Source organism: Corvus kubaryi, unplaced genomic scaffold (genome assembly GCF_017639235.1).
Source record: "Corvus kubaryi isolate FWS band 111438036 unplaced genomic scaffold, C.kubaryi_AGA036_p1.0 68, whole genome shotgun sequence".
NCBI lineage: Eukaryota > Metazoa > Chordata > Aves > Passeriformes > Corvidae > Corvus > Corvus kubaryi.
This window is the reverse complement of record NW_024582056.1, coordinates 10,209,498-10,221,919: the sequence shown is the minus strand read 5'-3', so window position 1 is coordinate 10,221,919 and position 12,422 is coordinate 10,209,498. Positions and strand designations below refer to the sequence as shown.

Below are 12,422 nucleotides of genomic sequence, written 5' to 3'. Positions count from 1 at the left end.
TACCCATATGCATCAAGAGAAGTTTTTCTTTCCACAAACACCAGCTTCACCTCTTGCATGTCTCTAGAACTGTACACCTGAACTCATGCTCCTGGCACATAAATGTAGAAGGGTTTTGCAGCTTTGTACTATCAATTCCAGCAGCATGTATCCGAATCCACGATCATTTTTGAATAGAGTAAGGTCTGGCAGACAAGCTCTGGAAGACTGAACTTCAGTATTTAACAGGTTATTACCCTGAATTTCCCCACTTCTGCCACACTCAAGGGCAATGCAAGGAGGCGTTGCCTCTCAGGTACCTCACTCCTCAGGAGGCGAGTTTAGACTGCTGGTAAAGACAGGCATACAGCTGTGCCTCAGCCCATTTGCAGCCTCCACAACAGAGCTTGCTGCCTGATATAAAGCTGACATAACAAAAAGCTGTCTGGATACACTCTAAACCACTCAGGCAAAATCCTACACATTTCCATGTTATTTGAGGGACCAATCCGAATTTTATTCTTCACACACAATCCTCCTCTCCCCTCCTTCCTCACCTGACAATAGTCAATGCACACCTGCAGTTACAGTGAGACCAGCACCTATGGGGCCTTACTGGGATCGGGGCCATGGGTACTTCAAAGGCAACGTTTAAAAGAATCAGTTCCCTTACACTGTGGTTCCACACAAATAGCTATGCTGGCACAACTAAAAGGACCCAGTAGGCAACTGACTGACACAGTCCCAGAATTGCCAAGGAGGACAACAAACTACAACAGCACTCTCTGACAGCACAGCATCCTCCATCTATATCTGCCTGCCTTCGGGAAACACAGCATACCATGGCCTTCAGGTCACAAAGAGAAGTTGTTAATAGAGGACAGGAATAAAGGGGGTTTTCTGGTTGGTTGGGCTTTCTGAAGTATTTTATCAAGAGCCAGGACATGGATTTACAGTGTCAGAAAAAGAGCACAACACACAACAGCAGCACCAACATCATCTTTAGCAACTTCTGCATCACAGCTACTGAGGAGGACCATAAGAATTATCAGGCTCTTGGCCTACCTCAGGTTGATCTGCCTTGAAGGGAACTATCAGAAAACTGTCCAAAGCTGAAATCCCATCTTTTGACTAAGCTAGGAGTCCCATTGTGCAACACTGGGTAATATAACATCAGACACTAGTAGCAATTTTGTGCTCGTACTGTCTCCTAGACATTTCAGTATCATTGCTTAGGTTTAAAAAGCAACAAGGAAAAGCATGCACTGGAGCATGAGAAGCAGCCAAAATTTGGAATACACACACGCAGTTTATATGACAAAAACTAAGAAAACAACCATCTATCCCTATTGCAAGTTCAGAATAAGAAAGCAAGTGAGACCATCAAGAGAAGAGACCATCAGCAACTGAACTCAAGTAATGTAACAGCCCAATGACTGTGGATAATCTCTTTTCACATTCTTCAGCTTTGACTATGACTTAGTAAATAAACCCTAAAACTCTGCCAGATTTTGAGAGACACAAAGCAATACACATGACCTATAACTGGCATGGCCAGGAGTTCTTCCTCAAGTACTTGGTGATGTCACTATCAGACAGGGTCAACATTAACATTTCATCCCACACATTTTCTCCCACAACAAGGTCATTTCAGCCATGCTCCCAGGGTGTCCTTCATAACTAGGGGGTTTGGCAATGCAAATGTTAGTGGGCTTCCAGTGAAAGCAGGTCACTGAAATGACACAGATGGTGAAAAAACATGTACAGACAGTAAAAGAAAAAGGCAACAGGAATTTCTGAAGTGACTTTATGTTGAAGAAACTACAGTGAAGAACAACTGCCTAATAGTTTTTAAAATTACAAACAAGTACTCATTCACATGCCTTTGTCTGTGGAGTTCACCAGTACTAGAAATGACTGATTCAGCAGTAAGATTACTGTGGGTCAGAAGACAGGGCCCAAAATTATTAAAATATTCTCCCCCTAGCTACAGAGGCCTTACAGTTAATTTTATATTAAGCACTCCTGATTCCCAGTTAAACCTAGGTCGAACCAGAAACCACATTTCAATAGCATTCTGGGTGTCCAACTAGACTAGCAATTCAGAGAAGGACAACAGCACCAAAGATAGCAGCTCAATTTTGAAATTTGGAGAGAGGTGGAGAAAAGAAATGGGAAGATCTCACAATTTTTTGTGGCCCATTTTTTCAGCCCACCCAATTCACATTATAAGCCAATCCTGCAGCCATCACATGTTCTCTAATTCATTCATCACATGTATTTAGTAATGTCTAATAATGTATCCCAGTATTACACAGAGAGAGGAGAGTAACAGGCTGCATTTCAGCATTTTCTAAGTTATAATTTCTCTGAGACTTCTCCTAAACCAAAAAAATACTGCTGAATGGATGCATGTTGCTATTAATGTAGCAAGGGATTAAAAAATCAAAATATCATACGCCAAAGATTCAGAGCTGCTCAATCAACGTGCCCTAAACGAAATTAATCTCCATCACTGAGGTTGGTAACCATGAAAAGATTGACCAGTTCTGTCAGAAATTAAGATCCAACAATTATAAGGTATAATGGAGTGGAGGGATATATCCTGATTTTTTAAAAAATGGAAAAGGAATGAAAAGCTGTGTTATCTGGCTGTCACGCAAGAAATTTCATAACACAGATAAGCAAATTGGAGATAAGTCTGGAAATGATAGCGCAGCTGACATGCTACACAGCATTTAAACTTTCTGAACAAGTCATTCAAACTGTTGGCAAAGAAAAGATAATATTTGAAAAGATAAGTTTCAACAGTTGAGTTAAACTCAAGAGTTTCACTGCAAAGGCCTCGGTGCAGACTGTGTATCAACCCCAGTTTTCTGCTACTATCACTGACAAACATCAGCTTTTTTGTGAGTTGCCTGACTTTCTAATATATACTCGGACACCAGGAAATTTCTTCCAAAATCAGTCTCCCCAAATGGAGATTGATTTTATTAATATATTTATGTATGGAGATAAAGAGTTGATACTACACAGCAGACAATTGGATTGCATCAAAGTACCCAAGGGAAAACATAAATTTGAGAATAGATGCATGAACAAATCCACCAAATGACAAGATTTAAGTGCTTCATAGCTTGTAATATACATTCTAGCAAAAAAAATCAAGAGGACACTAATTAGACTGCAGTTTGGGGATCATTAACTTGGTTTATATTTGCTACCTTCCTGACAAATGTTAAGCAAATGTGCTATAGTTGGATGCAAACTGGAAAATTTCTTAAATATATCATAGGACAAATTTACAAAGAAAACTAAAATAAAAGCCCCAGCCTTTTTTTTAAAAAAAAAAAAAAAAACAAAAACAAACAATTTGCCGTTTCAGCAACAACAGATTTAACGCAAACCGTACCTGAAATGCACAGCTCGGGCTGTGGCGTTCCCCAGGTGTCTGTAAGAACTGCAGAGAGCAGAGTGCCACCTGCCTTTCACGGGTCACAGCTGCAATGCTGCAGCCTGGAAATTAAATCCAGCCTACCGCCAATAGTTGGCAAACATACCTCAAAAGGGTCAGTTTGAGAAACGTTTATAGTGTTTGACAAAAACAAAACAAAACAAACCAAAAAACCCCAACAACTCATTCTTTTGAATCAGCTACAGCTTTGCAAAACTCATTAGGAGAGAAGGAACATTTAGGCCGTAACTTAACACTGTTTCCAAATAGGAATGTATACTCATGCCAAAGAGCATAAAAGGATGATAATAAAGAGAAACAGACGGATTAACAATAATTTGGAGAACTCTGCATTGACAAGAATGCCCATTAAACATTTCCATAAAATGATGTTACAGAAAAGGAGAAGCTCCTCAGTGCCACTTCCTATAATTATGGCCACAGCAATAGCAATTCATCTCAGGAGCCATAGTAACTTCAGAACACACATTACCAAACATCAAGAGCATATCAAAATTTTATAAACCAGATGTTAAATCTAAAGCTAAATCGTATTTCACTGCTATTCAGAAGTCCATCATCACAACATATTAACCAATTACTAGATACTGCTTTACATGAAGTAGCACAGTGTCGGATTTCACACACCCTCCTCCCCACTATCAACAGATAGTACTGGTAGTACACACCTACTATCCACTGATAGTACTATCAGCTATCCACTTACGTGTCCTACAGCACAGAAATCAGACCCAGCCAACACTGCTGATAAAACTGTTACAGCCCAGAGGGCAGAAATGGGTCTCTCTGCTCCTGCTCGCCTCCAGGAGCTCAGTTGCTCCCCTTGGCTGAATTCCTGCATGCAACCTCTAACACAAAAGCCAAAATTTGCAGGAGGCTTATGTTGTATTTCTGCAGTTTATAGATGGTAGTGTACAGTTACTCCCTGAAAAGTAATGAACTTCATTCATTGAAAATCCTGCGTCTGTGCAAGACTATATCAACAGAAGTCAGAATCCACGTGGTTTCCCTAAGTAGCTGGAGGAGAAGAAAGTTAAAAACAAACGACCACGCAACTCTTTCTTCCGAAAACAGCAGAGATACACAGTTACCACCCTCTGCATCTCTGCCCAACAGGAAATGAGTGCAACAAACATGCTACAACCATGTTTATGGATCATTACAAAGTGCACAGGCACTCCTACTACCTGTAAGTATTTTATGAAAACAGCACTAGTTAAAGATTAAAAGAAATTAGACACTTCAGATATTAATGCCCTCAGCTTTGTCAACCAAAACAAATCTGTTACAACATCCCAAGAAATAAGCAGTACAACTCAGAAGCCAGTGTTTACACTACTTAGTTCAAAACAACCTCTCGAACAGAGAAGTAAACTGCCACACTCCAGAGCAAAACCTTAGCTCTCAGCAGGACTCCTCGCAGCTGTTCAGCATTAAAATAAGAAAATGAGATGAATTCATTAGTAAACGTAATAAAGTTATATTATTGGTACCTGCTGGAGAGGAAGGTGGGAACACAGCACAAAATCCAGAAATCTACCAAAACCTTTCTCTAGACTAAGCAAAGTACCCAAGGCCATGCAAGCCTTTCAAGGCAGCAATACACTTTTGATTGAGTATGTGTTATATATATGACATCACCAAGTTCAACAATTCTAAGTCAAACTTTACTGAACTGAGTCAGCCTTATATAATAACAACCAGGAGATGCTCAAACAGCTAGAAGTAAGATTTGATTGCAATTTCCACTATGAAAAAAAATCTACTTTACAGCACTCTAGCTGGGCTAGCATCACATCAGCCTTTTACACCAAAATTCAAACCAAGGGTGGTTTGTCAGCTTTCAGAAAGTAGGATCTTCAGACACACTACCTTAGGGCTCCCGGAACATGCTATCACTATAACTTTAACAACATGTTTTAGTTTTAGGATGTTTTTCTCAGCTATAATCTTGCAAATTCTAACCATCTTCACAAGGCTGCGTGTGCCTGCATGCACAGACTGCTCCTGCCAATAGCCTGGTTTGCTGAAGGAACAGATGCACTGACAGCTCCCCCCACTCCAGCTGCCCCCCAGGAATAATCCCGGGCAGATTATCGTTGTGTCAGTCTACAATGTACACTCAGCATCTGGAATGATAAAACAAACCCTAACAGTTGTCATTTATCTGTAAGCAAACCTCACAGAATGATAGATGTATACAACGGACTGAGGTGTTTCCATCTGCATCGTTGTAGAATGGTAAACTCAAACTCCCCAATTCAGAAAGTGCCGAAATACAGTCACGCCACAGACCGAAGGCAGTCCAGTTAAACAACAGCGAGAATAAAGAAGACAGGGGATTCAAATCATATTACGCAAACATCACACTGAAAACCCACGTTTCTCACACAACTGCCGGTGCCTTCCACGCCACTTCTCTCACCAGATGAGCCTGAGCAAACTTCACTTGCTGAAGTGCGATAAAACCCCTCCGAAACGTTCCGGAGCCAGCGGCTGCCTCTCCGCAGCCGGGGCTCAGCGACAGCAACGCACCTCACTCTCCTGGGCGAGAACACGCTCCGGCGGGCGCGACCGAGGGCAAGAGCGGCGCGGGGGTCCCGCTGCGCGGAGCACCCGCGGTCCGGGTTCCAGCCCCGCTGGAGATGCGGCAGCCTGCCCGTCTGTTTTTCTGGTCCCGAGCAAACAGCACCGTCTTCGGGGAGAACGGCCGCCCGCTCTGAAAGGCTCGGTGGACTTTCGGGGGTGGGGCCGGGCAATGCCCGAGACGGGCTCCGAGCGCCGGCAGCGCTCCCCGGCACCAGTGCCCGGCGGCCGCTGCGCTCCGCCGCGCTGCCGGCTCCCCCTGCCGGCACCCTGCCGCCGCGCCCACCCGGACCCCAGCCCTCCCGGCCTCCGAGCCCCCCGGAGCGCCCGGCGGACACAGGGGCGAAGCCCCGCGGCGCCCAGCGAGGCGTCCCCGGTCACGGACAGGGCGCCCGGGAACGCGCAGTGCCCGCGGCGCTCCGAAAGCGCCGCCGCCCGCAGCCCGAGCCCGGCGAGGAGGGGAGAGGGGCCGGCAGGGGTTACCTGGAGGCGCCGTGGGCTGCTTGCCGCGGGCGAGCGGGCGGGCGGGGGCTCCGCCGCCGCGCTGATGCCCGCTGCCGCCTCACGCCACCATGGCCGCAGCCCCGCCGAGCCGCCCGGGCTCCGCTCGCTCCCACCAAGTTTGCGGCGCGGCAGCTGCGCGCCTCGCCCGGCGGCCGGACCCAGCGCCCCGCCGCGGGGGCGGAGCAGCCACGGCCGCCCGGCCCCGGCGATGCGGTGCGCGGCTCGGCTCGTCCCGCAGCCAGCGCTGCCCCGGGCTGGGGCGATCCCGCATTACTCCTTGCCCTCCCCCGCGCTCCCCCCTCCGGGCCAGCTGAGAAGTTGCAACTGGTTGAGATATTTGTCCTTGGGGTTTGGGTTTTTTATTTCCTTTTATTCCTTAATCACCGCAGCTCACAAAAACATGACCTGAGGCTGCTCCTTTACCATCAGATCTGAGCAGGGGCGCCCCAGCGCCAGTACAACTAAGCACAACAAATCCCGGCGAGCTGCAGCAAGCGACAGCAGGAGGGAGGGGAGGCGGTGGGACACGGGCAGCGCCGCCGCTGCCCGGGGCTCCGGGGCCAGGGGAATGTACCAAAAGCGGGGAGCAGCACATAGAGGAGGCGAAGGAGAGCCGGGCGCCAGCGACTGCCCCGGGATGGAAGGGGCACGGGATCGCCACGGGAGCTCCCAAGCTGCGCGCCTGCCGGGTCTCCTCACCCCTCACACGCCATGCCGCAGTCAGTCAGTCAGTCAGTCAGCCCCAATGTTCCGGCCCCGCGTCTGCGGGGGCCGGCGTGGAACCACGTAGGTAACAGGAGCCCCGCAGCAGCAACCCCGGCCCCGCTGCGCAGGGGACCCGGCGCTGACATTTCTGCCGCCACGTAAGAGCCTCCGGCGAATCCCTCTCCGCCCCCTCCAGTCCCCTCCCTCCCCCCATGGCACGATCGACGTGTCAGCCCCAAAAGCTCATTTCCAGGCCCTGGGAGAGTCCTGTCTAAAGGTCCCGGGGCGTGCGTGGGACAGTAAGACGTGGCAGTGCGGGGCTGCAGCCGGGGCGCGCAGGCATCTCCCCCAGGTACGTGCGTTCGCATTTTCGCGCTCACCGGGATTTCGGCGCATGCCTTTGTGTTTTGTCAGCTCACCTGTATTAAACCAGGAGGTTATTTTTGTTCGTGTGTGCATTGTAATTAATTCCATCGGAGTTGTGTTTTTCTTTCATGACAGCATTTGCGCGTTTCTACTACAAGCTGCGACAGAAACTGACTTCTGTTGTTCGCAGCAAGAACTCCATTTAGAAGACTAAAAGCAGTAAGAGTTTATTAAAACAAATAAAACCATGGAATTGATCCTTGCTAGAGTAATCGTATAAAAATTAGCTAATTAAAACAACTAGCATCAAAACTTATCAGCAAGCCAAATGCTGCAAATCCAAATTGCTTTAAACTTCCAGCTCAAGGGAGAATTTTACTTTGGCTAGAATATAAAAGAAACTTGTTCAAGTAGAAACATTAACAAAAGTTTGAAATTATCGTTAAAAATGAAGTCCTGGGATTTGGAACATTCCTTCTGATTACTTGTTGGTATTAAAAAAAACAACCCAAATACTAAAGGCCAAACTTTTTTTTTTTTTTTTCATAGTCATGTAACCCTGACAGTCAAGGATGTTTCCTTATTTATAACAATAAGTTTGATAAGCCACTACTGTAGTTACTGTAATGCCTGGGGTCACTTTCTCATGTGATTTCCTTCCGATACAGAAAATACTTGTATAGAAATATAAGAATTCATTTTACATCTAAAAGTTGCCATCAAAGTAAGTGCAGATATAAGATGATTCACGTATCTGTTAACTTCTTTGGAGTATTATTAAGACATATTTCTTCACATCAACAAGTTCCACACTTTTTATGTATCTCCACCTAGTGCAATACATTTAGAGTTTCTTTTTAAAGAGGAGATATATTTATTTTTCCAAGTGCTGTGTGAAAAAAATAAAACATCCTTACTTTATCTGTGAAAAGTAAGCACTGAGTATCCAAAACCAACTGCCAGCAAAAAAACCTATCAAAACTCACCACTTTTATATCTTTATGTCATACTGTGTTAATGGCATACAGTGCATTCTAAGAAAAATTCCACTGGAATCATATTGACTCTATATCAGCCCCAGAGCTTTTAAGTCATGCACTTCATAGCTCAATACTAGTTTCATGGAAGAACAGTAATGATGTCAATGCTTAATTTTATTTAATTTTATTTGAGAAGCTCAAGGGCAAAGATGTCTGAAAATGCCTGTGAGATTAACCATGTTTGAAATAAAGGTACAAAATGTAACATTTTTAATCTTACATGTAACTCTGTGCTGTGTCTAAATGATAGAGTTAAACCAGATGAGTTGAGTGAGTGAGCCTAGCCATTTTAGACGATGCAATCCCCAGATGTACCCTTGCAAGTAGGTGCTGAGGTTTTTTTGTTTCTTCACAAGTTGCACAGTGGTGTCTCAATCCTAGGCTAAGCCTCAGTGTGTTACTATATCCAAAATAATTTAAGATATTCTAATATAATCTAGGAATATTATGCTAAAGGCAAGGGAGAAAGCAGCAAGAGAAGCTCTGTTGTCTGTTTTAAGGAAGGGGAAAAAAAAGAAACCTCTCAGAAGACCAAGTCCATCCCATCCAACTTTTCTTCCAGTATGGAGCTCATCCTCCTCCTCTGCCTTGTATTTTCCTGACATTGTATTTCTCACTGATAGTAATTTTTGATCTCTCCTTCCAACAAAATAGAGCCCAGCATATTAAGGGATGGCAGCATGTGGAAGCAGTAAAGGTACTGCAGTTGGAAGAGGAAAGGCTGCACAGCACCTTCAGGCTTTTGGCCAGTTTGGTGGAAAGCCAGATTTCAGCTCATTCCCGTGGTGGCAGGATATAAGGAGTGTTAGAAAGCAGGGAAGGGGGTGGATTTCCATCTGTTTAGGTGGGAAAGTCACAGTGTAAGGGAAGGCCTGTCTTCACATTACCCATCGAAGAATCTTGAATAGTAAGCATCTCTCACCATTTAGAAAAACAAAGTCAGATCCAGTAAATTGAAAGTTTAAGTTGGGTTAAAAAGAAAAAAAAAAAAAAAAAGAAAAGGAAGAAGGTGTTAGCTTCAGTAAAACTGAGCCCTGAGTTATGCTTCCATCATAGGGAAAGGACTTTCCTTGCTTCACAATCACAGAGTTCAAAGTCTTTATTACCACTGCATGTTGCTTTTTCCAGACCATTGAAAACATTAGTCATTTTTTGTTTAATTCATGAGAAACAGGCAGAGGAAAACTTTGAAGTCTCACAGTTAATTGCCTACTTTTGTGTTTTTTAACCACATCATTTATTACTTAGGAGAAACCCTACTGGTGGCCAAAGCCTTTCCAGAGCAGACCAGGCAGGAGGATGGTGCATACAAACAAGCTGCCTTTCCTGAACCAATGCTAAAGAACAGAGAGTTTGTGCAGTCTGGTGTCTTGAATTCACCTGACTTACATGACACTGTTGAAATACCTAATCATCAGATCTACATTACTGTTTCTCCTTCTTTTCCACTGAGATTCAGGAAAGTATTTGCCCTGCTTCATTTGAGTTGAGCGAGCCCTTAGCATTCCCACCTGCATTGAGCAGCATCATCTTCCAAGGCTGGATCACCATGAGTCTGCCATATTTAAATACCAGGCACCTGTGATATTGTTATGTGTAAAAATAGGAACGACGTCTTCGTCCCAGGGAAGAAGATGACCCAGAGGATTTAAGTTTGCCATCCTTGTCCTCAGATGGGTCTGGTAGGGAAGGACACTGTTAAAAAGCAGGCCAGGAAAGGCTGTAGCTGTGTGCCCAGTAGCAGACAAAGGGCAAGGCCAGACTGAGCATAATTTTAATTGTCTTAGCAAAAGACACCATTGCAATACTTGATTTAAATCATAGGGGAAAAAATGCCAATAGTTACAAACTTTGCTGTTTTCCATTAAATTACTGTCTTGTGTTATGCGCTGTATTTGAAGGTTAAACTGACTGTTCTCCATAATATCTATGAATTAAGGAAAGCTAGGTGAGAGCCTAAAACTTGGCTTTTGAGATCTATACGTTCTTCTGATGAGTTTATATTTGTGATCAAAAGACAACAAAATAATATTTCTCATGGCATTTCTATTATTAAGGCTCTTTATAAACAAAATGGTTTATTTTTATGAATGCGTAAGATATTTTCAGCAAAGCTAGATAACAAAAATATATGTGCACTTGTATTTATAAATCTGTGAGCTGATTTTTAGTAATTGCTGCTTTCTTTCCATTAAAGTCTCTGACAGATAAGGCGGTTAAAGAAGTTATTATGTAAGTTCTAAATAAGGGCTATCTAACTTAAAGTCCCTAAAAGTAGTTAGATATTTGGTGAAAATGATGAGCTCTCGGGTACTGATTCATATGATCTGAAAATGCCATCCATTTCCTGATTCACCTTCATATCTCCTCCAGGAAAAAAAGAATATCAATAAAATATTACCGTCAGTCAAACAATTTTTATGTGTCTGTTTTTCTATCTTTCAGCCAATTCCCTGAACGGATACTTTCAAACTGAAGAGGAAGATAGGAGTGAAAATGAAGAATGCCTTGGAGAAATCCAGTCATAAAGTTGGAGGAGTAGAAATAATAGTAAATATTAATAACTCTGGTCTATTACATAGACCAGAATTTAGACTGAAATGATGTAAAGTTACAAACCTAAGACATAAGGGCTATTAAATTTGAATCAAGATTCACAGATTTTTAAATTGATACGTAATAAAAATATTTGGGTTTTTTCCCTCTACTTTGGATGGTAATATATTCTGCTGCCTTACACAACTTTCTTTTACAGGCTTAAATTTTAATTTAAGTTTTCTTTTTTTTTTTTTTTTTATATCAGCCCCAAGACACCTCTTCAAACTAAGCCAGGATATATATTAGCAATCCATTAGTTGCTCCTCTCTGTCTGCTTGTCCCTAATCATTAATATTGAATTCCTGTGTTACTACATCACCCAGCAGAACAAGTGGAATTTAGGTAGAGAGCACACACAAACACACACACACACACATATATATGTATATGACTTTATCACTGCCAAGAGGTCTAAAATGCAGGATATAGAGCTCATCTAGACTTCAGTTTTGTGCTGGCCTTTTTGGAGATGATTGGATAGAGAGGATACTTGGCATAACTCCTGCTTTCATAGAATTAGACCATCACAATTTCTAAAAGGAATTTTAACCAGCTGTGAATTCCTCATAACTTGGACAACATTTCTGTGGCATTGATCTAGCACTAGGAGCCCTCAAACAAGCTTACCAAATGGTGGTGGTTATCCATGCACAAGAATTTAATACTGAATTCTCGAAGTAGGCCAACATCTAAGTCACTTTTAAAAAGTGATTATCTAAATTAGTGCAGACCTATGTATGAACCTTCTTGCTTTGCTTTGAGCATACCGTAAGTCCACTAAAAATTGCACCTAAATTAAATAGAAATTAACAAAAAAAAGACTAACCAGTAATGGGTTTTCTTATACAGTGTTTGATTGTCTTTAATGAGATTTAGTTCCTCTGCCCCTTTAGTTAGGCACAGACAGCATATTTATGTAACCAAGATGCTCTCTGCCTTCTCACTCTCCAAGACTGACAGTGAACACAATAAGGCAGATGTACTTGTCAAGAGGGGTTTTGTAGAAAGGGAGTCAGCAGCTTAACAAGATTTGTGACATATTGGAAGCATTTTTCCATTTTTCCAGCCATGCACTTCCTATCAGATCATTGATAGCAGCGATAACAGTTACAAGTCCAGTTCAAGTGATTTTTTCCTCCGTTGCTCCTACACTGTATTCAGTTGCCTGC

At 43.3% G+C, this 12,422-nt stretch overlaps 1 protein-coding gene, 1 long non-coding RNA gene and 1 other non-coding gene across 9 annotated transcripts in view; 2 read left to right on the top strand and 1 right to left on the bottom strand.

Annotated features, from left to right (window-relative positions):
* The window catches only part of SEMA5A (semaphorin 5A), a 318,257-nt gene extending 311,629 nt beyond the window's left edge, over nt 1-6,628 (bottom strand). For 3 of the 5 annotated variants that reach the window (XM_042048661.1, XM_042048664.1, XM_042048659.1), the window contains exon 1: nt 5,990-6,228. The gene's annotated coding sequence lies outside the window, so the exon portion shown is untranslated. Of the gene's footprint in view, nt 1-5,989; nt 6,229-6,523 lie in introns of those variants that run through there. The other 2 variants (XM_042048660.1, XM_042048663.1) reach the window with 2 other exon arrangements.
* A 528-nt stretch (nt 6,629-7,156) lies between these two features.
* Nucleotides 7,157-11,362, top strand: LOC121674370. 3 transcript variants are annotated; one of them, XR_006019593.1, is made up of 3 exons: nt 7,157-7,407; nt 7,492-7,601; nt 11,101-11,362. It is a non-coding gene; the product is annotated as an uncharacterized LOC121674370 (long non-coding RNA). The 3 variants fall into 3 exon arrangements; XR_006019594.1 differs by having other exon boundaries at nt 7,160-7,407; nt 7,503-7,601; XR_006019592.1 differs by lacking the exon at nt 7,157-7,407 and having other exon boundaries at nt 7,414-7,601.
* Nucleotides 10,944-11,012, top strand: LOC121674543. Its single transcript, XR_006019670.1, has one exon. It is a non-coding gene; the product is annotated as a small nucleolar RNA SNORD123 (small nucleolar RNA).
* Nucleotides 11,363-12,422: the final 1,060 nt, after the last annotated feature.